This window comes from Phalangium opilio, unplaced genomic scaffold, assembly GCF_054372755.1.
Source record: "Phalangium opilio isolate 3A_F unplaced genomic scaffold, DU_Popi_V2 ptg000031l_1, whole genome shotgun sequence".
Classification (NCBI taxonomy): domain Eukaryota; kingdom Metazoa; phylum Arthropoda; class Arachnida; order Opiliones; family Phalangiidae; genus Phalangium; species Phalangium opilio.
The window spans coordinates 497886-521789 of record NW_028324158.1 but is presented as its reverse complement, the minus strand read 5'-3'; the positions used below and the strand labels follow the sequence as shown (position 1 = coordinate 521789).

Genomic DNA, 23904 nt, shown 5'->3' with positions numbered 1-23904 from the left:
TAACCGAAAGGTTGGTGGTTCGAGCCCATCCGGGAGCGGTGTTGTGAGGTCTTAGATGTAACGTAAAATTCAGAGTTTTTTAAAAATAGCTGACGAACATTTAATTTTTGGGCTTCCGTGGCGCAAAGGTTAGAGCGTTCAGCTGTTATTCAAAAGGTTTGTGGTTCGAGCCCATCCGGGAGCGGTGTTGTGAAGTCTCAGATGTGACGTAAATAGTCAAAGTTTTTCCACAATACCTGACGAACATTTAATCTTTGGGCTTCCGTTGCACAATGGTTAACGCCGACGGCTGTTAACCGAAAGGTTGGTGGTTCGAGCCCATCCGGGAGCGGTGTTGTGAGGTCTTAGATGTAACGTAAAATTCTGAGTTTTTTAAAAATAACTGACGAACATTTAATTTTTGGTCTTCCGTGGCGCAATGGTTAGAGCGTTCAGCTGTTATTCAAAAGGTTTGTGGTTCGAGCCCATCCGGGAGCGGTGTTGTGAGGTCTTAGATGTAACGTAAAATTCAGAGTTTTTTAAAAATAGCTGACGAACATTTAATTTTTGGGCTTCCGTGGCGCAAAGGTTAGAGCGTTCAGCTGTTATTCAAAAGGTTTGTGGTTCGAGCCCATCCGGGAGCGGTGTTGTGAAGTCTCAGATGTGACGTAAATAGTCAAAGTTTTTCCACAATACCTGACGAACATTTAATCTTTGGGCTTCCGTTGCACAATGGTTAACGCCGACGGCTGTTAACCGAAAGGTTGGTGGTTCGAGCCTATCCGGGAGCGGTGTTGTGAGGTCTTAGATGTAACGTAAAATTCAGAGTTTTTTAAAAATAGCTGACGAACATTTAATTTTTGGGCTTCCGTGGCGCAAAGGTTAGAGCGTTCAGCTGTTATTCAAAAGGTTTGTGGTTCGAGCCCATCCGGGAGCGGTGTTGTGAAGTCTCAGATGTGACGTAAATAGTCAAAGTTTTTCCACAATACCTGACGAACATTTAATCTTTGGGCTTCCGTTGCACAATGGTTAACGCCGACGGCTGTTAACCGAAAGGTTGGTGGTTCGAGCCCATCCGGGAGCGGTGTTGTGAGGTCTTAGATGTAACGTAAAATTCTGAGTTTTTTAAAAATAACTGACGAACATTTAATTTTTGGTCTTCCGTGGCGCAATGGTTAGAGCGTTCAGCTGTTATTCAAAAGGTTTGTGGTTCGAGCCCATCCGGGAGCGGTGTTGTGAAGTCTCAGATGTGACGTAAAAAGTCAAAGTTTTTCCACAATACCTGACGAACATTTAATATTTGGGCTTCCGTGGCGCAATGGTTAGCGCGTTCGGCTGTTAACCGAAAGGTTGGTGGTTCGAGCCCATCCGGGAGCGGTGTTTTGAAGTCTCGGATGTGACGTAAAAAGTCAGAGTTTTTCCACAATACCTGACGACCATTTCATTTCTGAGCTTCCTTGGCTCGAAGTCTAGCGCGTTCGGATGTTAACCAAAAGGTTGGTGGTTCGAGCCCACCCGGGAGCGGTGTTGTGAAATCTCACAGGTAACGTAAAAATCCAAAGTTTTTCCACAATACCTGACGAACATTTAATCTTTGGGCTTCCGTTGCGCAATGGTTAACGCCGTCGGCTGTTAACCGAAAGGTTGGTGGTTCGAGCCCATCCGGGAGCTGTGTTGTGAGGTCTTAGATGTAACGTAAAATTCAGAGTTTTTTAAAAATAGCTGACGAACATTTAATTTTTGGGCTTCCGTGGCGCAAAGGTTAGAGCGTTCAGCTGTTATTCAAAAGGTTTGTGGTTCGAGCCCATCCGGGAGCGGTGTTGTGAAGTCTCAGATGTGACGTATATAGTCAAAGTTTTTCCACAATACCTGACGAACATTTAATCTTTGGGCTTCCGTTGCACAATGGTTAACGCCGACGGCTGTTAACCGAAAGGTTGGTGGTTCGAGCCCATCCGGGAGCGGTGTTGTGAGGTCTTAGATGTAACGTAAAATTCTGAGTTTTTTAAAAATAACTGACGAACATTTAATTTTTGGTCTTCCGTGGCGCAATGGTTAGAGCGTTCAGCTGTTATTCAAAAGGTTTGTGGTTCGAGCCCATCCGGGAGCGGTGTTGTGAAGTCTCAGATGTGACGTAAAAAGTCAAAGTTTTTCCACAATACCTGACGAACATTTAATATTTGGGCTTCCGTGGCGCAATGGTTAGCGCGTTCGGCTGTTAACCGAAAGGTTGGTGGTTCGAGCCCATCCGGGAGCGGTGTTTTGAAGTCTCGGATGTGACGTAAAAAGTCAGAGTTTTTCCACAATACCTGACGACCATTTCATTTCTGAGCTTCCTTGGCTCGAAGTCTAGCGCGTTCGGATGTTAACCAAAAGGTTGGTGGTTCGAGCCCACCCGGGAGCGGTGTTGTGAAATCTCACAGGTAACGTAAAAATCCAAAGTTTTTCCACAATACCTGACGAACATTTAATCTTTGGGCTTCCGTTGCGCAATGGTTAACGCCGTCGGCTGTTAACCGAAAGGTTGGTGGTTCGAGCCCATCCGGGAGCTGTGTTGTGAGGTCTTAGATGTAACGTAAAATTCAGAGTTTTTTAAAAATAACTGACGAACATTTAATTTTTGGGCTTCCGTGGCGCAAAGGTTAGAGCGTTCAGCTGTTATTTAAAAGGTTTGTGGTTCGAGCCCATCCGGGAGCGGTGTTGTGAAGTCTCAGATGTGACGTAAATAGTCAAAGTTTTTCCACAATACCTGACGAGCATTTAATCTTTGGGCTTCCGTTGCACAATGGTTAACGCCGTCGGCTGTTAACCGAAAGGTTGGTGGTTCGAGCCCATCCGGGAGCGGTGTTGTGAGGTCTTAGATGTAACGTAAAATTCAGAGTTTTTTAAAAATAGCTGACGAACATTTAATTTTTGGGCTTCCGTGGCGCAAAGGTTAGAGCGTTCAGCTGTTATTCAAAAGGTTTGTGGTTCGAGCCCATCCGGGAGCGGTGTTGTGAAGTCTCAGATGTGACGTAAATAGTCAAAGTTTTTCCACAATACATGACGAACATTTAATCTTTGGGCTTCCGTTGCACAATGGTTAACGCCGACGGCTGTTAACCGAAAGGTTGGTGGTTCGAGCCCATCCGGGAGCGGTGTTGTGAGGTCTTAGATGTAACGTAAAATTCAGAGTTTTTTAAAAATAGCTGACGAACATTTAATTTTTGGGCTTCCGTGGCGCAAAGGTTAGAGCGTTCAGCTGTTATTCAAAAGGTTTGTGGTTCGAGCCCATCCGGGAGCGGTGTTGTGAAGTCTCAGATGTGACGTAAATAGTCAAAGTTTTTCCACAATACCTGACGAACATTTAATCTTTGGGCTTCCGTTGCACAATGGTTAACGCCGACGGCTGTTAACCGAAAGGTTGGTGGTTCGAGCCTATCCGGGAGCGGTGTTGTGAGGTCTTAGATGTAACGTAAAATTCAGAGTTTTTTAAAAATAGCTGACGAACATTTAATTTTTGGGCTTCCGTGGCGCAAAGGTTAGAGCGTTCAGCTGTTATTCAAAAGGTTTGTGGTTCGAGCCCATCCGGGAGCGGTGTTGTGAAGTCTCAGATGTGACGTAAAAAGTCAAAGTTTTTCCACAATACCTGACGAACATATAATCTTTGGGCTTCCGTGGCGCAATGGTTAGCGCGTTCGGCTGTTATTCAAAAGGTTTGTGGTTCGAGCCCATCCGTGAGCGGTGTTGTGAAGTCTCAGATGTGACGTAAAAAGTCAAAGTTTTTCCACAATACCTGACGAACATTTAATATTTGGGCTTCCGTGGCGCAATGGTTAGCGCGTTCGGCTGTTAACCGAAAGGTTGGTGGTTCGAGCCCACCCGGGAGCGGTGTTGTGAGATCTCACATGTAACGTAAAAATCCAAAGTTTTTCCACAATACCTGACGAACATTTAATCTTTGGGCTTCCGTTGCGCAATGGTTAACGCCGTCGGCTGTTAACCGAAAGGTTGGTGGTTCGAGCCCATCCGGGAGCGGTGTTTTGAAGTCTCGGATGTGACGTAAAAAGTCAGAGTTTTTCCACAATACCTGACGACCATTTCATTTCTGAGCTTCCTTGGCTCGAAGTCTAGCGCGTTCGGATGTTAACCAAAAGGTTGGTGGTTCGAGCCCACCCGGGAGCGGTGTTGTGAAATCTCACAGGTATCGTAAAAATCCAAAGTTTTTCCACAATACCTGACGAACATTTAATCTTTGGGCTTCCGTTGCACAATGGTTAACGCCGTCGGCTGTTAACCGAAAGGTTGGTGGTTCGAGCCCATCCGGGAGCTGTGTTGTGAGGTCTTAGATGTGACGTAAAATTCAGAGTTTTTTAAAAATAACTGACGAACATTTAATTTTTGGGCTTCCGTGGCGCAAAGGTTAGAGCGTTCAGCTGTTATTCAAAAGGTTTGTGGTTCGAGCCCATCCGGGAGCGGTGTTGTGAAGTCTCAGATGTGACGTAAATAGTCAAAGTTTTTCCACAATACCTGACGAACATTTAATCTTTGGGCTTCCGTTGCACAATGGTTAACGCCGTCGGCTGTTAACCGAAAGGTTGGTGGTTCGAGCCCACCCGGGAGCGGTGTTGTGAGATCTCACATGTAACGTAAAAATCCAAAGTTTTTCCACAATACCTGACGACCATTTCATTTCTGAGCTTCCTTGGCTCGAAGTCTAGCGCGTTCGGATGTTAACCAAAAGGTTGGTGGTTCGAGCCCACCCGGGAGCGGTGTTGTGAAATCTCACAGGTAACGTAAAAATCCAAAGTTTTTCCACAATACCTGACGAACATTTAATCTTTGGGCTTCCGTTGCGCAATGGTTAACGCCGTCGGCTCTTAACCGAAAGGTTGGTGGTTCGAGCCCACCCGGGAGCGGTGTTGTGAGATCTCACATGTAACGTAAAAATCCAAAGTTTTTCCACAATACCTGACGAACATTTAATCTTTGGGCTTCCGTTGCGCAATGGTTAACGCCGTCGGCTGTTAACCGAAAGGTTGGTGGTTCGAGCCCATCCGGGAGCGGTGTTTTGAAGTCTCGGATGTGACGTAAAAAGTCAGAGTTTTTCCACAATACCTGACGACCATTTCATTTCTGAGCTTCCTTGGCTCGAAGTCTAGCGCGTTCGGATGTTAACCAAAAGGTTGGTGGTTCGAGCCCACCCGGGAGCGGTGTTGTGAAATCTCACAGGTAACGTAAAAATCCAAAGTTTTTCCACAATACCTGACGAACATTTAATCTTTGGGCTTCCGTTGCGCAATGGTTAACGCCGTCGGCTCTTAACCGAAAGGTTGGTGGTTCGAGCCCACCCGGGAGCGGTGTTGTGAGATCTCACATGTAACGTAAAAATCCAAAGTTTTTCCACAATACCTGACGAACATTTAATCTTTGGGCTTCCGTTGCGCAATGGTTAACGCCGTCGGCTGTTAACCGAAAGGTTGGTGGTTCGAGCCCATCCGGGAGCGGTGTTTTTAAGTCTCGGATGTGACGTAAAAAGTCAGAGTTTTTCCACAATACCTGACGACCATTTCATTTCTGAGCTTCCTTGGCTCGAAGTCTAGCGCGTTCGGATGTTAACCAAAAGGTTGGTGGTTCGAGCCCACCCGGGAGCGGTGTTGTGAAATCTCACAGGTAACGTAAAAATCCAAAGTTTTTCCACAATACCTGACGAACATTTAATCTTTGGGCTTCCGTTGCGCAATGGTTAACGCCGTCGGCTGTTAACCGAAAGGTTGGTGGTTCGAGCCCACCCGGTAGCGGTGTTGTGAAATCTCACAGGTATCGTAAAAATCCAAAGTTTTTCCACAATACCTGACGAACATTTAATCTTTGGGCTTCCGTTGCACAATGGTTAACGCCGTCGGCTGTTAACCGAAAGGTTGGTGGTTCGAGCCCATCCGGGAGCTGTGTTGTGAGGTCTTAGATGTGACGTAAAATTCAGAGTTTTTTAAAAATAACTGACGAACATTTAATTTTTGGGCTTCCGTGGCGCAAAGGTTAGAGCGTTCAGCTGTTATTCAAAAGGTTTGTGGTTCGAGCCCATCCGGGAGCGGTGTTGTGAAGTCTCAGATGTGACGTAAATAGTCAAAGTTTTTCCACAATACCTGACGAACATTTAATCTTTGGGCTTCCGTTGCACAATGGTTAACGCCGTCGGCTGTTAACCGAAAGGTTGGTGGTTCGAGCCCATCCGGGAGCGGTGTTGTGAAATCTCACAGGTATCGTAAAAATCCAAAGTTTTTCCACAATACCTGACGAACATTTAATCTTTGGGCTTCCGTTGCGCAATGGTTAACGCCGTCGGCTGTTAACCGAAAGGTTGGTGGTTCGAGCCCACCCGGGAGCGGTGTTGTGAGATCTCACATGTAACGTAAAAATCCAAAGTTTTTCCACAATACCTGACGACCATTTCATTTCTGAGCTTCCTTGGCTCGAAGTCTAGCGCGTTCGGATGTTAACCAAAAGGTTGGTGGTTCGAGCCCACCCGGGAGCGGTGTTGTGAAATCTCACAGGTAACGTAAAAATCCAAAGTTTTTCCACAATACCTGACGAACATTTAATCTTTGGGCTTCCGTTGCGCAATGGTTAACGCCGTCGGCTCTTAACCGAAAGGTTGGTGGTTCGAGCCCACCCGGGAGCGGTGTTGTGAGATCTCACATGTAACGTAAAAATCCAAAGTTTTTCCACAATACCTGACGAACATTTAATCTTTGGGCTTCCGTTGCGCAATGGTTAACGCCGTCGGCTGTTAACCGAAAGGTTGGTGGTTCGAGCCCATCCGGGAGCGGTGTTTTGAAGTCTCGGATGTGACGTAAAAAGTCAGAGTTTTTCCACAATACCTGACGACCATTTCATTTCTGAGCTTCCTTGGCTCGAAGTCTAGCGCGTTCGGATGTTAACCAAAAGGTTGGTGGTTCGAGCCCACCCGGGAGCGGTGTTGTGAAATCTCACAGGTAACGTAAAAATCCAAAGTTTTTCCACAATACCTGACGAACATTTAATCTTTGGGCTTCCGTTGCGCAATGGTTAACGCCGTCGGCTCTTAACCGAAAGGTTGGTGGTTCGAGCCCACCCGGGAGCGGTGTTGTGAGATCTCACATGTAACGTAAAAATCCAAAGTTTTTCCACAATACCTGACGAACATTTAATCTTTGGGCTTCCGTTGCGCAATGGTTAACGCCGTCGGCTGTTAACCGAAAGGTTGGTGGTTCGAGCCCATCCGGGAGCGGTGTTTTTAAGTCTCGGATGTGACGTAAAAAGTCAGAGTTTTTCCACAATACCTGACGACCATTTCATTTCTGAGCTTCCTTGGCTCGAAGTCTAGCGCGTTCGGATGTTAACCAAAAGGTTGGTGGTTCGAGCCCACCCGGGAGCGGTGTTGTGAAATCTCACAGGTAACGTAAAAATCCAAAGTTTTTCCACAATACCTGACGAACATTTAATCTTTGGGCTTCCGTTGCGCAATGGTTAACGCCGTCGGCTGTTAACCGAAAGGTTGGTGGTTCGAGCCCACCCGGTAGCGGTGTTGTGAAATCTCACAGGTATCGTAAAAATCCAAAGTTTTTCCACAATACCTGACGAACATTTAATCTTTGGGCTTCCGTTGCACAATGGTTAACGCCGTCGGCTGTTAACCGAAAGGTTGGTGGTTCGAGCCCATCCGGGAGCTGTGTTGTGAGGTCTTAGATGTGACGTAAAATTCAGAGTTTTTTAAAAATAACTGACGAACATTTAATTTTTGGGCTTCCGTGGCGCAAAGGTTAGAGCGTTCAGCTGTTATTCAAAAGGTTTGTGGTTCGAGCCCATCCGGGAGCGGTGTTGTGAAGTCTCAGATGTGACGTAAATAGTCAAAGTTTTTCCACAATACCTGACGAACATTTAATCTTTGGGCTTCCGTTGCACAATGGTTAACGCCGTCGGCTGTTAACCGAAAGGTTGGTGGTTCGAGCCCATCCGGGAGCGGTGCTGTGAAATCTCACAGGTATCGTAAAAATCCAAAGTTTTTCCACAATACCTGACGAACATTTAATCTTTGGGCTTCCGTTGCGCAATGGTTAACGCCGTCGGCTGTTAACCGAAAGGTTGGTGGTTCGAGCCCATCCGGGAGCTGTGTTGTGAGGTCTTAGATGTAACGTAAAATTCAGAGTTTTTTAAAAATAACTGACGAACATTTAATTTTTGGGCTTCCGTGGCGCAAAGGTTAGAGCGTTCAGCTGTTATTCAAAAGGTTTGTGGTTCGAGCCCATCCGGGAGCGGTGTTGTGAAGTCTCAGATGTGACGTAAATAGTCAAAGTTTTTCCACAATACCTGACGAACATTTAATCTTTGGGCTTCCGTTGCACAATGGTTAACGCCGTCGGCTGTTAACCGAAAGGTTGGTGGTTCGAGCCCATCCGGGAGCGGTGTTGTGAGGTCTTAGATGCAACGTAAAATTCTGAGTTTTTTAAAAATAACTGACGAACATTTAATTTTTGGTCTTCCGTGGCGCAATGGTTAGAGCGTTCAGCTGTTATTCAAAAGGTTTGTGGTTCGAGCCCATTCGGGAGCGGTGTTGTGAAGTCTCAGATGTGACGTAAAAAGTCAAAGTTTTTCCACAATACCTGACGAACATTTAATCTTTGGGCTTCCGTGGCGCAATGGTTAGCGCGTTCGGCTGTTAACCGAAAGGTTGGCGGTTCGAGCCCACCCGGGAGCGGTGTTCTGAGATCTCACATGTAACGTAAAAATCCAAAGTTTTTCCACAATACCTGACGAACATTTAATCTTTGGGCTTCCGTTGCGCAATGGTTAACGCCGTCGGCTGTTAACCGAAAGGTTGGTGGTTCGAGCCCATCCGGGAGCGGTGTTTTGAAGTCTCGGATGTGACGTAAAAAGTCAGAGTTTTTCCACAATACCTGACGACCATTTAATTTCTGAGCTTCCTTGGCTCGAAGTCTAGCGCGTTCGGATGTTAACCAAAAGGTTGGTGGTTCGAGCCCACCCGGGAGCGGTGTTGTGAAATCTCACAGGTAACGTAAAAATCCAAAGTTTTTCCACAATACCTGACGAACATTTAATCTTTGGGCTTCCGTTGCGCAACGGTTAACGCCGTCGGCTGTTAACCGAAAGGTTGGTGGTTCGAGCCCACCCGGGAGCGGTGTTGTGAGATCTCACATGTAACGTAAAAATCCAAAGTTTTTCCACAATACCTGACGAACATTTAATCTTTGGGCTTCCGTTGCGCAATGGTTAACGCCGTCGGCTGTTAACCGAAAGGTTGGTGGTTCGAGCCCATCCGGGAGCGGTGTTGTGAAATCTCACAGGTATCGTAAAAATCCAAAGTTTTTCCACAATACCTGACGAACATTTAATCTTTGGGCTTCCGTTGCGCAATGGTTAACGCCGTCGGCTGTTAACCGAAAGGTTGGTGGTTCGAGCCCATCCGGGAGCTGTGTTGTGAGGTCTTAGATGTAACGTAAAATTCAGAGTTTTTTAAAAATAACTGACGAACATTTAATTTTTGGGCTTCCGTGGCGCAAAGGTTAGAGCGTTCAGCTGTTATTCAAAAGGTTTGTGGTTCGAGCCCATCCGGGAGCGGTGTTGTGAAGTCTCAGATGTGACGTAAATAGTCAAAGTTTTTCCACAATACCTGACGAACATTTAATCTTTGGGCTTCCGTTGCACAATGGTTAACGCCGTCGGCTGTTAACCGAAAGGTTGGTGGTTCGAGCCCATCCGGGAGCGGTGTTGTGAGGTCTTAGATGCAACGTAAAATTCTGAGTTTTTTAAAAATAACTGACGAACATTTAATTTTTGGTCTTCCGTGGCGCAATGGTTAGAGCGTTCAGCTGTTATTCAAAAGGTTTGTGGTTCGAGCCCATTCGGGAGCGGTGTTGTGAAGTCTCAGATGTGACGTAAAAAGTCAAAGTTTTTCCACAATACCTGACGAACATTTAATCTTTGGGCTTCCGTGGCGCAATGGTTAGCGCGTTCGGCTGTTAACCGAAAGGTTGGCGGTTCGAGCCCACCCGGGAGCGGTGTTCTGAGATCTCACATGTAACGTAAAAATCCAAAGTTTTTCCACAATACCTGACGAACATTTAATCTTTGGGCTTCCGTTGCGCAATGGTTAACGCCGTCGGCTGTTAACCGAAAGGTTGGTGGTTCGAGCCCATCCGGGAGCGGTGTTTTGAAGTCTCGGATGTGACGTAAAAAGTCAGAGTTTTTCCACAATACCTGACGACCATTTAATTTCTGAGCTTCCTTGGCTCGAAGTCTAGCGCGTTCGGATGTTAACCAAAAGGTTGGTGGTTCGAGCCCACCCGGGAGCGGTGTTGTGAAATCTCACAGGTAACGTAAAAATCCAAAGTTTTTCCACAATACCTGACGAACATTTAATCTTTGGGCTTCCGTTGCGCAACGGTTAACGCCGTCGGCTGTTAACCGAAAGGTTGGTGGTTCGAGCCCACCCGGGAGCGGTGTTGTGAGATCTCACATGTAACGTAAAAATCCAAAGTTTTTCCACAATGCCTGACGAACATTTAATCTTTGGGCTTCCGTTGCGCAATGGTTAACGCCGTCGGCTGTTAACCGAAAGGTTGGTGGTTCGAGCCCATCCGGGAGCGGTGTTTTGAAGTCTCGGATGTGACGTAAAAAGTCAGAGTTTTTCCACAATACCTGACGACCATTTAATTTCTGAGCTTCCTTGGCTCGAAGTCTAGCGCGTTCGGATGTTAACCAAAAGGTTGGTGGTTCGAGCCCACCCGGGAGCGGTGTTGTGAAATCTCACAGGTAACGTAAAAATCCAAAGTTTTTCCACAATACCTGACGAACATTTAATCTTTGGGCTTCCGTTGCGCAACGGTTAACGCCGTCGGCTGTTAACCGAAAGGTTGGTGGTTCGAGCCCACCCGGGAGCGGTGTTGTGAGATCTCACATGTAACGTAAAAATCCAAAGTTTTTCCACAATACCTGACGAACATTTAATCTTTGGGCTTCCGTTGCGCAATGGTTAACGCCGTCGGCTGTTAACCGAAAGGTTTGTGGTTCGAGCCCATCCGGGAGCGGTGTTGTGAAGTCTCAGATGAGACGTAAATAGTCAAAGTTTTTCCACAATACCTGACGAACATTTAATCTTTGGGCTTCCGTTGCACAATGGTTAACGCCGTCGGCTGTTAACCGAAAGGTTGGTGGTTCGAGCCCATCCGGGAGCGGTGTTGTGAGGTCTTAGATGTAACGTAAAATTCAGAGTTTTTTAAAAATATCTGACGAACATTTAATTTTTGGGCTTCCGTGGCGCAATGGTTAGCGCGTTCAACTGTTATTCAAAAGGTTTGTGGTTCGAGCCCATCCGGGAGCGGTGTTTTGAAGTCTCGGATGTGACGTAAAAAGTCAGAGTTTTTCCACAATACCTGACGACCATTTCATTTCTGAGCTTCCTTGGCTCGAAGGTTAGCGCGTTCGGATGTTAACCAAAAGGTTGGTGGTTCGAGCCCACCCGGCTGCCGTGTTGTGAAGTCTCAAATGTTACGTAAAAAGCCAAAGTTTTTCCAGAATACCTGACGACCGTTTAATTTTCGAGCTTCCGTGGCGCAATGGTTAGCGCGTTCGGCTGTTAACCGAAAGGTTGGTGGTTCGAGCCCACCCGGGAGCGGTGTTGTGAGATCTCAAACGTAATGTCAAATGCCAAAGTTTTTCCACAATACCTGACGAACATTTAATCTTTGGGCTTCCGTGGCGCAATGGTTAGCGCGTTCGGCTGTTAACCGAAAGGTTGGCGGTTCGAGCCCACCCGGGAGCGGTGTTCTGAGATCTCACATGTAACGTAAAAATCCAAAGTTTTTCCACAATACCTGACGAACATTTAATCTTTGGGCTTCCGTTGCGCAATGGTTAACGCCGTCGGCTGTTAACCGAAAGGTTGGTGGTTCGAGCCCATCCGGGAGCGGTGTTTTGAAGTCTCGGATGTGACGTAAAAAGTCAGAGTTTTTCCACAATACCTGACGACCATTTAATTTCTGAGCTTCCTTGGCTCGAAGTCTAGCGCGTTCGGATGTTAACCAAAAGGTTGGTGGTTCGAGCCCACCCGGGAGCGGTGTTGTGAAATCTCACAGGTAACGTAAAAATCCAAAGTTTTTCCACAATACCTGACGAACATTTAATCTTTGGGCTTCCGTTGCGCAACGGTTAACGCCGTCGGCTGTTAACCGAAAGGTTGGTGGTTCGAGCCCACCCGGGAGCGGTGTTGTGAGATCTCACATGTAACGTAAAAATCCAAAGTTTTTCCACAATACCTGACGAACATTTAATCTTTGGGCTTCCGTTGCGCAATGGTTAACGCCGTCGGCTGTTAACAGAAAGGTTGGTGGTTCGAGCCCATCCGGGAGCGGTGTTTTGAAGTCTCGGATGTGACGTAAAAAGTCAGAGTTTTTCCACAATACCTGACGACCATTTAATTTCTGAGCTTCCTTGGCTCGAAGTCTAGCGCGTTCGGATGTTAACCAAAAGGTTGGTGGTTCGAGCCCACCCGGGAGCGGTGTTGTGAAATCTCACAGGTAACGTAAAAATCCAAAGTTTTTCCACAATACCTAACGAACATTTAATCTTTGGGCTTCCGTTGCGCAACGGTTAACGCCGTCGGCTGTTAACCGAAAGGTTGGTGGTTCGAGCCCACCCGGGAGCGGTGTTGTGAGATCTCACATGTAACGTAAAAATCCAAAGTTTTTCCACAATACCTGACGAACATTTAATCTTTGGGCTTCCGTTGCGCAATGGTTAACGCCGTCGGCTGTTAACCGAAAGGTTTGTGGTTCGAGCCCATCCGGGAGCGGTGTTGTGAAGTCTCAGATGAGACGTAAATAGTCAAAGTTTTTCCACAATACCTGACGAACATTTAATCTTTGGGCTTCCGTTGCACAATGGTTAACGCCGTCGGCTGTTAACCGAAAGGTTGGTGGTTCGAGCCCATCCGGGAGCGGTGTTGTGAGGTCTTAGATGTAACGTAAAATTCAGAGTTTTTTAAAAATATCTGACGAACATTTAATTTTTGGGCTTCCGTGGCGCAATGGTTAGCGCGTTCAACTGTTATTCAAAAGGTTTGTGGTTCGAGCCCATCCGGGAGCGGTGTTTTGAAGTCTCGGATGTGACGTAAAAAGTCAGAGTTTTTCCACAATACCTGACGACCATTTCATTTCTGAGCTTCCTTGGCTCGAAGGTTAGCGCGTTCGGATGTTAACCAAAAGGTTGGTGGTTCGAGCCCACCCGGCTGCCGTGTTGTGAAGTCTCAAATGTTACGTAAAAAGCCAAAGTTTTTCCAGAATACCTGACGACCGTTTAATTTTCGAGCTTCCGTGGCGCAATGGTTAGCGCGTTCGGCTGTTAACCGAAAGGTTGGTGGTTCGAGCCCACCCGGGAGCGGTGTTGTGAGATCTCAAACGTAATGTCAAATGCCAAAGTTTTTCCACAATACCTGACGAACATTTAATCTTTGGGCTTCCGTGGCGCAATGGTTAGCGCGTTCGGCTGTTAACCGAAAGGTTGGCGGTTCGAGCCCACCCGGGAGCGGTGTTCTGAGATCTCACATGTAACGTAAAAATCCAAAGTTTTTCCACAATACCTGACGAACATTTAATCTTTGGGCTTCCGTTGCGCAATGGTTAACGCCGTCGGCTGTTAACCGAAAGGTTGGTGGTTCGAGCCCATCCGGGAGCGGTGTTTTGAAGTCTCGGATGTGACGTAAAAAGTCAGAGTTTTTCCACAATACCTGACGACCATTTAATTTCTGAGCTTCCTTGGCTCGAAGTCTAGCGCGTTCGGATGTTAACCAAAAGATTGGTGGTTCGAGCCCACCCGGGAGCGGTGTTGTGAAATCTCACAGGTAGCGTAAAAATCCAAAGTTTTTCCACAATACCTGACGAACATTTAATCTTTGGGCTTCCGTTGCGCAACGGTTAACGCCGTCGGCTGTTAACCGAAAGGTTGGTGGTTCGAGCCCACCCGGGAGCGGTGTTGTGAGATCTCACATGTAACGTAAAAATCCAAAGTTTTTCCACAATACCTGACGAACATTTAATCTTTGGGCTTCCGTTGCGCAATGGTTAACGCCGTCGGCTGTTAACCGAAAGGTTGGTGGTTCGAGCCCATCCGGGAGCGGTGTTTTGAAGTCTCGGATGTGACGTAAAAAGTCAGAGTTTTTCCACAATACCTGACGACCATTTAATTTCTGAGCTTCCTTGGCTCGAAGTCTAGCGCGTTCGGATGTTAACCAAAAGGTTGGTGGTTCGATCCCAACCGGGAGCGGTTGTGTGAAATCTCACAGGTAACGTAAAAATCCAAAGTTTTTCCACAATACCTGACGAACATTTAATCTTTGGGCTTCCGTTGCGCAATGGTTAACGCCGTCGGCTGTTAACCGAAAGGTTGGTGGTTCGAGCCCACCCGGTAGCGGTGTTGTGAAATCTCACAGGTAACGTAAAAATCCAAAGTTTTTTAACAATACCTGACGAACATTTAATCTTTGGGCTTCCGTTGCGCAATGGTTAACGCCGTCGGCTGTTAACCGAAAGGTTGGTGGTTCGAGCCCATCCGGGAGCTGTGTTGTGAGGTCTTAGATGTAACGTAAAATTCAGAGTTTTTTAAAAATAACTGACGAACATTTAATTTTTGGGCTTCCGTGGCGCAAAGGTTAGAGCGTTCAGTGGTTATTCAAAAGGTTTGTGGTTCGAGCCCATCCGGGAGCGGTGTTGTGAAGTCTCAGATGTGACGTAAATAGTCAAAGTTTTTCCACAATACCTGACGAACATTTAATCTTTGGGCTTCCGTTGCACAATGGTTAACGCCGTCGGCTGTTAACCGAAAGGTTGGTGGTTCGAGCCCATCCGGGAGCGGTGTTGTGAGGTCTTAGATGTAACGTAAAATTCAGAGTTTTTTAAAAATATCTGACGAACATTTAATTTTTGGGCTTCCGTGGCGCAATGGTTAGCGCGTTCAGCTGTTATTCAAAAGGTTTGTGGTTCGAGCCCATCCGGGAGCGGTGTTTTGAAGTCTCGGATGTGACGTAAAAAGTCAGAGTTTTTCCACAATACCTGACGACCATTTCATTTCTGAGCTTCCTTGGCTCGAAGGTTAGCGCGTTCGGATGTTAACCAAAAGGTTGGTGGTTCGAGCCCACCCGGCTGCCGTGTTGTGAAGTCTCAAATGTTACGTAAAAAGCCAAAGTTTTTCCAGAATACCTGACGACCGTTTAATTTTCGAGCTTCCGTGGCGCAATGGTTAGCGCGTTCGGCTGTTAACCGAAAGGTTGGTGGTTCGAGCCCACCTGGGAGCGGTGTTGTGAGATCTCAAACGTAATGTCAAATGCCAAAGTTTTTCCACAATACCTGACGAACATTTAATCTTTGGGCTTCCGTGGCGCAATGGTTAGCGCGTTCGGCTGTTAACTGAAAGGTTGGTGGTTCGAGACCATCCGGGAGCGGTGTTTTGAGGTCTCAGATGTGACGTAAAAAGTCAAAGTTTTTCCACAATACCTGACGACCATTTAATTTTTGAGCTTCCGTGGCGCAATGGTTAGCGCGTTCGGCTGTTAACCGAAAGGTTGGTGGTTCGAGCCCATCCGGGAGCGGTGTTGTGAGGTCTCAGATGTGACGTAAAATTTCAAAGTTTTTCCACAATACCTGACGAACATTTAATCTTTGGGCTTCCGTTGCGCAATGGTTAACGCCGTCGGCTGTTAACCGAAAGGTTGGTGGTTCGAGCCCATCCGGGAGCGGTGTTGTGAGGTCTTAGATGTAACGTAAAATTCAGAGTTTTTTAAAAATAACTGACGAACATTTAATTTTTGGGCTTCCGTGGCGCAATGGTTAGCGCGTTCGGCTGTTAACCGAAAGGTTGGTGGTTCGAGCCCATCCAGGAGCGGTGTTGTGAGGTTTTAGATGTAACGTAAAATTCAGAGTTTTTTAAAAATACCTGACGAACATTTAATCTTTGGGCTTCTGTGGCGCAACGGTTAGCGCGTTCGGCAGTTAACCGAAAGGTTGATGGTTCGAGCCCACCCGGGAGCGGTGTTGTGAGCTCTCACATGTAACGTAAAAAGCCAAAGTGTTTCCACAATACCCGACGACCATTTAGTTTTTGGGCTTCCGTGGCGCAATGGTTAGCGCGTTCGGCTGATAACCGAAAGGTTGGTGGTTCGAGCCCATCCGTGAGCGGTGTTGTGAGGTCTCAGATGTGACGTAAAAAGTCAAAGTTTTTCCACAATACCTGACGAACATTTAATCTTTGGGCTTCCGTTGCGCAATGGTTAACGCCGTCGGCTGTTAACTGAAAGGTTGGTGGTTCGAGCCCATCCGGGAGCGGTGTTTTGAAGTCTCGGATGTGACGTAAAAAGTCAGAGTTTTTCCACAATACCTGACGACCATTTCATTTCTGAGCTTCCTTGGCTCGAAGTCTAGCGCGTTCGGATGTTAACCAAAAGGTTGGTGGTTCGAGCCCACCCGGTAGCGGTGTTGTGAAATCTCACAGGTAACGTAAAAATCCAAAGTTTTTCCACAATACCTGACGAACATTTAATCTTTGGGCTTCCGTTGCGCAATGGTTAACGCCGTCGGCTGTTAACCGAAAGGTTGGTGGTTCGAGCCCATCCGGGAGCTGTGTTGTGAGGTCTTAGATGTAACGTAAAATTCAGAGTTTTTTAAAAATAACTGACGAACATTAAATTTTTGGGCTTCCGTGGCGCAAAGGTTAGAGCGTTCAGCTGTTATTCAAAAGGTTTGTGGTTCGAGCCCATCCGGGAGCGGTGTTGTGAAGTCTCAGATGTGACGTAAATAGTCAAAGTTTTTCCACAATACCTGACGAACATTTAATGTTTGGGCTTCCGTTGCACAATGGTTAACGCCGTCGGCTGTTAACCGAAAGGTTGGTGGTTCGAGCCCATCCGGGAGCTGTGTTGTGAGGTCTTAGATGTAACGTAAAATTCAGAGTTTTTTAAAAATATCTGACGAACATTTAATTTTTGGGCTTCCGTGGCGCAATGGTTAGCGCGTTCAGCTGTTATTCAAAAGGTTTGTGGTTCGAGCCCATCCGGGAGCGGTGTTTTGAAGTCTCGGATGTGACGTAAAAAGTCAGAGTTTTTCCACAATACCTGACGACCATTTCATTTCTGAGCTTCCTTGGCTCGAAGGTTAGCGCGTTCGGATGTTAACCGAAAGGTTGGTGGTTCGAGCCCATCCGGGAGCGGTGTTGTGAGGTCTCAGATGTGACGTAAAAAGTCAAAGTTTTTCCACAATACCTGACGACCATTTCATTTCTGAGCTTCCGTGGCGCAATGGTTAGCGCGTTCGGCTGTTAACCGAAAGGTTGGTGGTTCGAGCCCATCCGTGAGCGGTGTTGTGAGGTCTCAGATGTGACGTAAAAAGTCAAAGTTTTTCCACAATACCTGACGAACATTTAATCTTTGGGCTTCCGTGGCGCAATGGTTAGCGCGTTCGGCTGTTAACCGAAAGGTTGGCGGTTCGAGCCCACCCGGGAGCGGTGTTGTGAGATCTCACATGTAACGTAAAAATCCAAAGTTTTTCCACAATACCTGACGAACATTTAATCTTTGGGCTTCCGTTGCGCAATGGTTAACGCCGTCGGCTGTTAACTGAAAGGTTTTTGGTTCGAGCCCATCCGGGAGCGGTGTTTTGAAGTCTCGGATGTGACGTAAAAAGTCAGAGTTTTTCCACAATACCTGACGACCATTTCATTTCTGAGCTTCCTTGGCTCGAAGTCTAGCGCGTTCGGATGTTAACCGAAAGGTTGGTGGTTCGAGCCCATCCGGGAGCTGTGTTGTGAGGTCTTAGATGTAACGTAAAATTCAGAGTTTTTTAAAAATATCTGACGAACATTCAATTTTTGGGCTTCCGTGGCGCAATGGTTAGCGCGTTCAGCTGTTATTCAAAAGGTTTGTGGTTCGAGCCCATCCGGGAGCGGTGTTTTGAAGTCTCGGATGTGACGTAAAAAGTCAGAGTTTTTCCACAATACCTGACGACCATTTCATTTCTGAGCTTCCTTGGCTCGAAGGTTAGCGCGTTCGGATGTTAACCGAAAGGTTGGTGGTTCGAGCCCATCCGGGAGCGGTGTTGTGAGGTCTCAGATGTGACGTAAAAAGTCAAAGTTTTTCCACAATACCTGACGACCATTTCATTTCTGAGCTTCCGTGGCGCAATGGTTAGCGCGTTCGGCTGTTAACCGAAAGGTTGGTGGTTCGAGCCCACCCGGGAGCGGTGTTGTGAGATCTCAAACGTAATGTCAAATGCCAAAGTTTTTCCACAATACCTGACGAACATTTAATCTTTGGGCTTCCGTGGCGCAATGGTTAGCGCGTTCGGCTGTTAACTGAAAGGTTGGTGGTTCGAGACCATCCGGGAGCGGTGTTTTGAGGTCTCAGATGTGACGTAAAAAGTCAAAGTTTTTCCACAATACCTGACGACCATTTATTTTTTGAGCTTCCGTGGCGCAATGGTTAGCGCGTTCGGCTGTTAACCGAAAGGTTGGTGGTTCGAGCCCATCCAGGAGCGGTGTTGTGAGGTTTTAGATGTAACGTAAAATTCAGAGTTTTTTAAAAATACCTGACGAACATTTAATCTTTGGGCTTCTGTGGCGCAACGGTTAGCGCGTTCGGCAGTTAACCGAAAGGTTGATGGTTCGAGCCCACCCGGGAGCGGTGTTGTGAGCTCTCACATGTAACGTAAAAAGCCAAAGTGTTTCCACAATACCCGACGACCATTTAGCTTTTGGGCTTCCGTGGCGCAATGGTTAGCGCGTTCGGCTGATAACCGAAAGGTTGGTGGTTCGAGCCCATCCGTGAGCGGTGTTGTGAGGTCTCAGATGTTGACGTAAAAAGTCAAAGCTTTTCCACAATACCTGACGAATATTTAATTTTTGGGCTTCCGTTGCGCAATGGTTAACGCCGTCGGCTGTTAACTGAAAGGTTGGTGGTTCGAGCCCATCCGGGAGCGGTGTTTTGAAGTCTCGGATGTGACGTAAAAAGTCAGAGTTTTTCCACAATACCTGACGACCATTTCATTTCTGAGCTTCCTTGGCTCGAAGTCTAGCGCGTTCGGATGTTAACCAAAAGGTTGGTGGTTCGAGCCCACCCGGTAGCGGTGTTGTGAAATCTCACAGGTAACGTAAAAATCCAAAGTTTTTCCACAATACCTGACGAACATTTAATCTTTGGGCTTCCGTTGCGCAATGTTTAACGCCGTCGGCTGTTAACCGAAAGGTTGGTGGTTCGAGCCCATCCGGGAGCTGTGTTGTGAGGTCTTAGATGTAACGTAAAATTCAGAGTTTTTTAAAAATAACTGACGAACATTTAATTTTTGGGCTTCCGTGGCGCAAAGGTTAGAGCGTTCAGCTGTTATTCAAAAGGTTTGTGGTTCGAGCCCATCCGGGAGCGGTGTTGTGAAGTCTCAGATGTGACGTAAATAGTCAAAGTTTTTCCACAATACCTGACGAACATTTAATCTTTGGGCTTCCGTTGCACAATGGTTAACGCCGTCGGCTGTTAACCGAAAGGTTGGTGGTTCGAGCCCATCCGGGAGCTGTGTTGTGAGGTCTTAGATGTAACGTAAAATTCAGAGTTTTTTAAAAATATCTGACGAACATTTAATTTTTGGGCTTCCGTGGCGCAATGGTTAGCGCGTTCAGCTGTTATTCAAAAGGTTTGTGGTTCGAGCCCATCCGGGAGCGGTGTTTTGAAGTCTCGGATGTGACGTAAAAAGTCAGAGTTTTTCCACAATACCTGACGACCATTTCATTTCTGAGCTTCCTTGGCTCGAAGGTTAGCGCGTTCGGATGTTAACCGAAAGGTTCGTGGTTCGAGCCCATCCGGGAGCGGTGTTGTGAGGTCTCAGATGTGACGTAAAAAGTCAAAGTTTTTCCACAATACCTGACGACCATTTCATTTCTGAGCTTCCGTGGCGCAATGGTTAGCGCGTTCGGCTGTTAACCGAAAGGTTGGTGGTTCGAGCCCACCCGGGAGCGGTGTTGTGAGATCTCAAACGTAATGTCAAATGCCAAAGTTTTTCCACAATACCTGACGAACATTTAATCTTTGGGCTTCCGTGGCGCAATGGTTAGCGCGTTCGGCTGTTAACTGAAAGGTTGGTGGTTCGAGACCATCCGGGAGCGGTGTTGTGAGGTCTCAGATGTGACGTAAAATTTCAAAGTTTTTCCACAATACCTGACGAACATTTAATCTTTGGGCTTCCGTTGCGCAATGGTTAACGCCGTCGGCTGTTAACCGAAAGGTTGGTGGTTCGAGCCCATCCGGGAGCGGTGTTGTGAGGTCTTAGATGTAACGTAAAATTCAGAGTTTTTTAAAAATAACTGACGAACATTTAATTTTTGGGCTTCCGTGGCGCAATGGTTAGCGCGTTCGGCTGTTAACCGAAAGGTTGGTGGTTCGAGCCCATCCAGGAGCGGTGTTGTGAGGTTTTAGATGTAACGTAAAATTCAGAGTTTTTTAAAAATACCTGACGAACATTTAATCTTTGGGCTTCTGTGGAGCAACGGTTAGCGCGTTCGGCAGTTAACCGAAAGGTTGATGGTTCGAGCCCACCCGGGAGCGGTGTTGTGAGCTCTCACATGTAACGTAAAAAGCCAAAGTGTTTCCACAATACCCGACGACCATTTAGCTTTTGGGCTTCCGTGGCGCAATGGTTAGCGCGTTCGGCTGATAACCGAAAGGTTGGTGGTTCGAGCCCATCCGTGAGCGGTGTTGTGAGGTCTCAGATGTTGACGTAAAAAGTCAAAGTTTTTCCACAATACCTGACGAACATTTAATTTTTGGGCTTCCGTGGCGCATTGGTTAGCGCGTTCGGCTGTTAACCGAAAGGTTGGTGGTTCGAGCCCACCCGGGAGCGGTGTTGTGAAATCTCAGATGTGACGTAAAAAGTCAAAGCTTTTCCACAATACCTGACGAACATTTAATTTTTGGGCTTCCGTTGCGCAATGGTTAACGCCGTCGGCTGTTAACCGAAAGGTTGGTGGTTCGAGCCCATCCGGGAGCGGTGTTGTGAGGTCTTAGATGTAACGTAAAATTCAGAGTTTTTTAAAAATAACTGACGAACATATAATTTTTGGGCTTCCGTGGCGCAATGGTTAGAGCGTTCAGCTGTTATTCAAAAGGTTGGTGGTTCGAGACCATCCGGAAGCGGTGTTGTGAGGTCTCAGATGTGACGTAAAAAGTCAAAGTTTTTCCACATACCTGACGACCATTTAATTTCTGAGCTTCCGTGGCGCAATGGTTAGCGCGTTCGGCTGTTAACCGAAAGGTTGGTGGTTCGAGCCCATCCGGGAGCGGTGTTGTGAGGTCTCAGATGTGACGTAAAAAGTCAAAGTTTTTCCACAATACCTGACGACCATTTCATTTCTGAGCTTCCGTGGCGCAATGGTTAGCGCGTTCGGCTGTTAACCGAAAGGTTGGTGGTTCCAGCCCATCCGTGAGCGGTGTTGTGAGGTCTCAGATGTGACGTAAAAAGTCAAAGTTTTTCCACAATACCTGACGAACATTTAATTTTTGGGCTTCCGTGAAGCAACGGTTAGCGCGTTCGGCTGTTAACCGAAAGGTTGGTGGTTCGAGCCCACCCGGGAGCGGTGTTGTGAAATCTCACATGTAACCTAAAAATCCAAAGTTTTTCCACAATACCTGACGAACATTTAATCTTTGGGCTTCCGTTGCGCAATGGTTAACGCCGTCGGCTGTTAACCGAAAGGTTGGTGGTTCGAGCCCATCCGGGAGCTGTGTTGTGAGGTCTTAGATGTAACGTAAAATTCAGAGTTTTTTTAAAAATAACTGACGAACATTTAATTTTTGGTCTTCCGTGGCGCAATGGTTAGAGCGTTCAGATGTTATTCAAAAGGTTTGTGGTTCGAACCCATCCGGGAGCGGTGTTGTGAAGTCTCAGATGTGACGTAAAAAGTCAAAGTTTTTCCACCATACCTGACGAACATTTAATCTTTGGGCTTCCGTGGCGCAATGGTTAGCGCGTTCGGCTGTTAACCGAAAGGTTTGTGGTTCGAGCCCATCCGGGAGCGGTGTTGTGAGGTCTTAGATGTAACGTAAAATTCAGAGTTTTTTAAAAATAACTGACGAACATTTAATTTTTGGTCTTCCGTGGCGCAATGGTTAACGCCGTCGGCTGTTAACCGAATGGTTGGTGGTTCGAGCCCATCCGGGAGCTGTGTTGTGAGGTCTTAGATGTAACGTAAAATTCAGAGTTTTTTAAAAATACCTGACGAACATTTAATCTTTGGGCTTCTGTGGCGCAACGGTTAGCGCGTTCGGCAGTTAACCGAAAGGTTGATGGTTCGAGCCCACCCGGGAGCGGTGTTGTGAGCTCTCACATGTAACGTAAAAAGCCAAAGTGTTTCCACAATACCCGACGACCATTTAGTTTTTGGGCTTCCGCGGCGCAATGGTTAGCGCGTTCGGCTGATAACCGAAAGGTTGGTGGTTCGAGCCCATCCGTCAGCGGTGTTGTGAGGTCACAGATGTGACGTAAAAAGTCAAAGTTTTTCCACAATACCTGACGAACATTTTATTTTTGGGCTTCCGTGGCGCATTGGTTAGCGCGTTCGGCTGTTAACCGAAAGGTTGGTGGTTCGAGCCCACCCGGGAGCGGTGTTGTGAAATCTCAGATTTGACGTAAAAAGTCAAAGCTTTTCCACAATACCTGACGAACATTTAATTTTTGGGCTTCCGTGGCTCAATGGTTAGCGCGTTCGGCTGTTAACTAATAGGTTGGTGGTTCGAGCCCACCCGGGAGCGGAGTTGTGAAATCTCACAGGTAACGTAAAAATCCAAAGTTTTTCCACAATACCTGATGAACATTTAATCTTTGGGCTTCCGTTGCGCAATGGTTAACGCCGTCGGCTGTTAACCGAAAGGTTGGTGGTTCGAGCCCATCCGGGAGCTGTGTTGTGAGGTCTTAGATGTAACGTAAAATAAAGAGTTTTTTAAAAATAACTGACGAACATTTAATTTTTGGTCTTCCGTGGCGCAATGGTTAGAGCGTTCAGATGTTATTCAAAAGGTTTGTGGTTCGAGCCCATCCGGGAGCGGTGTTGTGAAGTCTCAGATGTGACGTAAAAAGTCAAAGTTTTTCCACAATACCTGACGAACGTTTAATCTTTGGGCTTCCGTGGCGCAATGGTTAGCGCGTTCGGCTGTTAACCGAAAGGTTTGTGGTTCGAGCCCATCCTGGAGCGGTGTTGTGAGGTCTTAGATGTAACGTAAAATTCAGAGTTTTTTAAAAATAACTGACGAACATTTAATTTTTGGTCTTCCGTGGCGCAATGGTTAGAGCGTTCAGCTGTTATTCAAAAGGTTTGTGGTTCGAGCCCATCCGGGAGCGGTGTTGTGAAGTCTCAGATGTGACGCAAAAAGTCAAAGTTTTTCCACCATACCTGACGAACATTTAATCTTTGGGCTTCCGTGGCGCAATGGTTAGGGCGTTCGGCTGTTAACCGAAAGGTTGGTGGTTCGAGCCCACCCGGGAGCGGTGTTGTGAGATCTCACATGTAACGTAAAAATCCAGAGTTTTTTAAAAAAGACCTGACGAACATTTTATCTTTGGGCTTCCGTTGCACAATGGTTAACGCCGTCGGCTGTTAACCGAAAGGTTGGTGGTTCGAGCCCATCCGGGAGCGGTATTGTGAGATCTCACATGTAACGTAAAAATCCAGAGTTTTTTAAAAATACCTGACGAACATTTAATCTTTGGGCTTCCGTTGCACAATGGTTAACGCCGTCGGCTGTTAACCGAAAGGTTGGTGGTTCGAGCCCATCCGGGAGCGGTGTTGTGAGGTCTCAGATGTGACGTAAAAAGTCAAAGTTTTTCCACAATACCTGACGACCATTTCATTTCTGAGCTTCCGTGGCGC

General features: G+C 46.9%; 13 non-coding genes across 13 annotated transcripts; all 13 read left to right on the top strand.

Annotated features, from left to right (window-relative positions):
- The first annotated feature begins 3776 nt into the window (after window positions 1-3776).
- TRNAN-GUU (transfer RNA asparagine (anticodon GUU)) lies at window positions 3777-3849 on the top strand. Its single transcript has one exon. It is a non-coding gene; the product is annotated as a tRNA-Asn (tRNA).
- Window positions 3850-4804: 955 nt separating this feature from the next.
- Window positions 4805-4877, top strand: TRNAK-CUU (transfer RNA lysine (anticodon CUU)). The gene has a single exon. It is a non-coding gene; the product is annotated as a tRNA-Lys (tRNA).
- A 368-nt stretch (window positions 4878-5245) lies between these two features.
- Window positions 5246-5318, top strand: TRNAK-CUU (transfer RNA lysine (anticodon CUU)). Its single transcript has one exon. It is a non-coding gene; the product is annotated as a tRNA-Lys (tRNA).
- A 1249-nt stretch (window positions 5319-6567) lies between these two features.
- Window positions 6568-6640, top strand: TRNAK-CUU (transfer RNA lysine (anticodon CUU)). Its single transcript has one exon. It is a non-coding gene; the product is annotated as a tRNA-Lys (tRNA).
- Window positions 6641-7008: 368 nt separating this feature from the next.
- Window positions 7009-7081, top strand: TRNAK-CUU (transfer RNA lysine (anticodon CUU)). Its single transcript has one exon. It is a non-coding gene; the product is annotated as a tRNA-Lys (tRNA).
- A 4478-nt stretch (window positions 7082-11559) lies between these two features.
- On the top strand, window positions 11560-11632 carry TRNAN-GUU (transfer RNA asparagine (anticodon GUU)). Its single transcript has one exon. It is a non-coding gene; the product is annotated as a tRNA-Asn (tRNA).
- Window positions 11633-13322: 1690 nt separating this feature from the next.
- TRNAN-GUU (transfer RNA asparagine (anticodon GUU)) lies at window positions 13323-13395 on the top strand. Its single transcript has one exon. It is a non-coding gene; the product is annotated as a tRNA-Asn (tRNA).
- A 2716-nt stretch (window positions 13396-16111) lies between these two features.
- On the top strand, window positions 16112-16184 carry TRNAI-GAU (transfer RNA isoleucine (anticodon GAU)). Its single transcript has one exon. It is a non-coding gene; the product is annotated as a tRNA-Ile (tRNA).
- Window positions 16185-18166: 1982 nt separating this feature from the next.
- On the top strand, window positions 18167-18239 carry TRNAN-GUU (transfer RNA asparagine (anticodon GUU)). The gene has a single exon. It is a non-coding gene; the product is annotated as a tRNA-Asn (tRNA).
- A 514-nt stretch (window positions 18240-18753) lies between these two features.
- On the top strand, window positions 18754-18826 carry TRNAI-GAU (transfer RNA isoleucine (anticodon GAU)). The gene has a single exon. It is a non-coding gene; the product is annotated as a tRNA-Ile (tRNA).
- Window positions 18827-19928: 1102 nt separating this feature from the next.
- TRNAN-GUU (transfer RNA asparagine (anticodon GUU)) lies at window positions 19929-20001 on the top strand. The gene has a single exon. It is a non-coding gene; the product is annotated as a tRNA-Asn (tRNA).
- Window positions 20002-20661: 660 nt separating this feature from the next.
- Window positions 20662-20734, top strand: TRNAI-GAU (transfer RNA isoleucine (anticodon GAU)). Its single transcript has one exon. It is a non-coding gene; the product is annotated as a tRNA-Ile (tRNA).
- A 1694-nt stretch (window positions 20735-22428) lies between these two features.
- On the top strand, window positions 22429-22495 carry TRNAI-GAU (transfer RNA isoleucine (anticodon GAU)). Its single transcript has one exon. It is a non-coding gene; the product is annotated as a tRNA-Ile (tRNA).
- Window positions 22496-23904: the final 1409 nt, after the last annotated feature.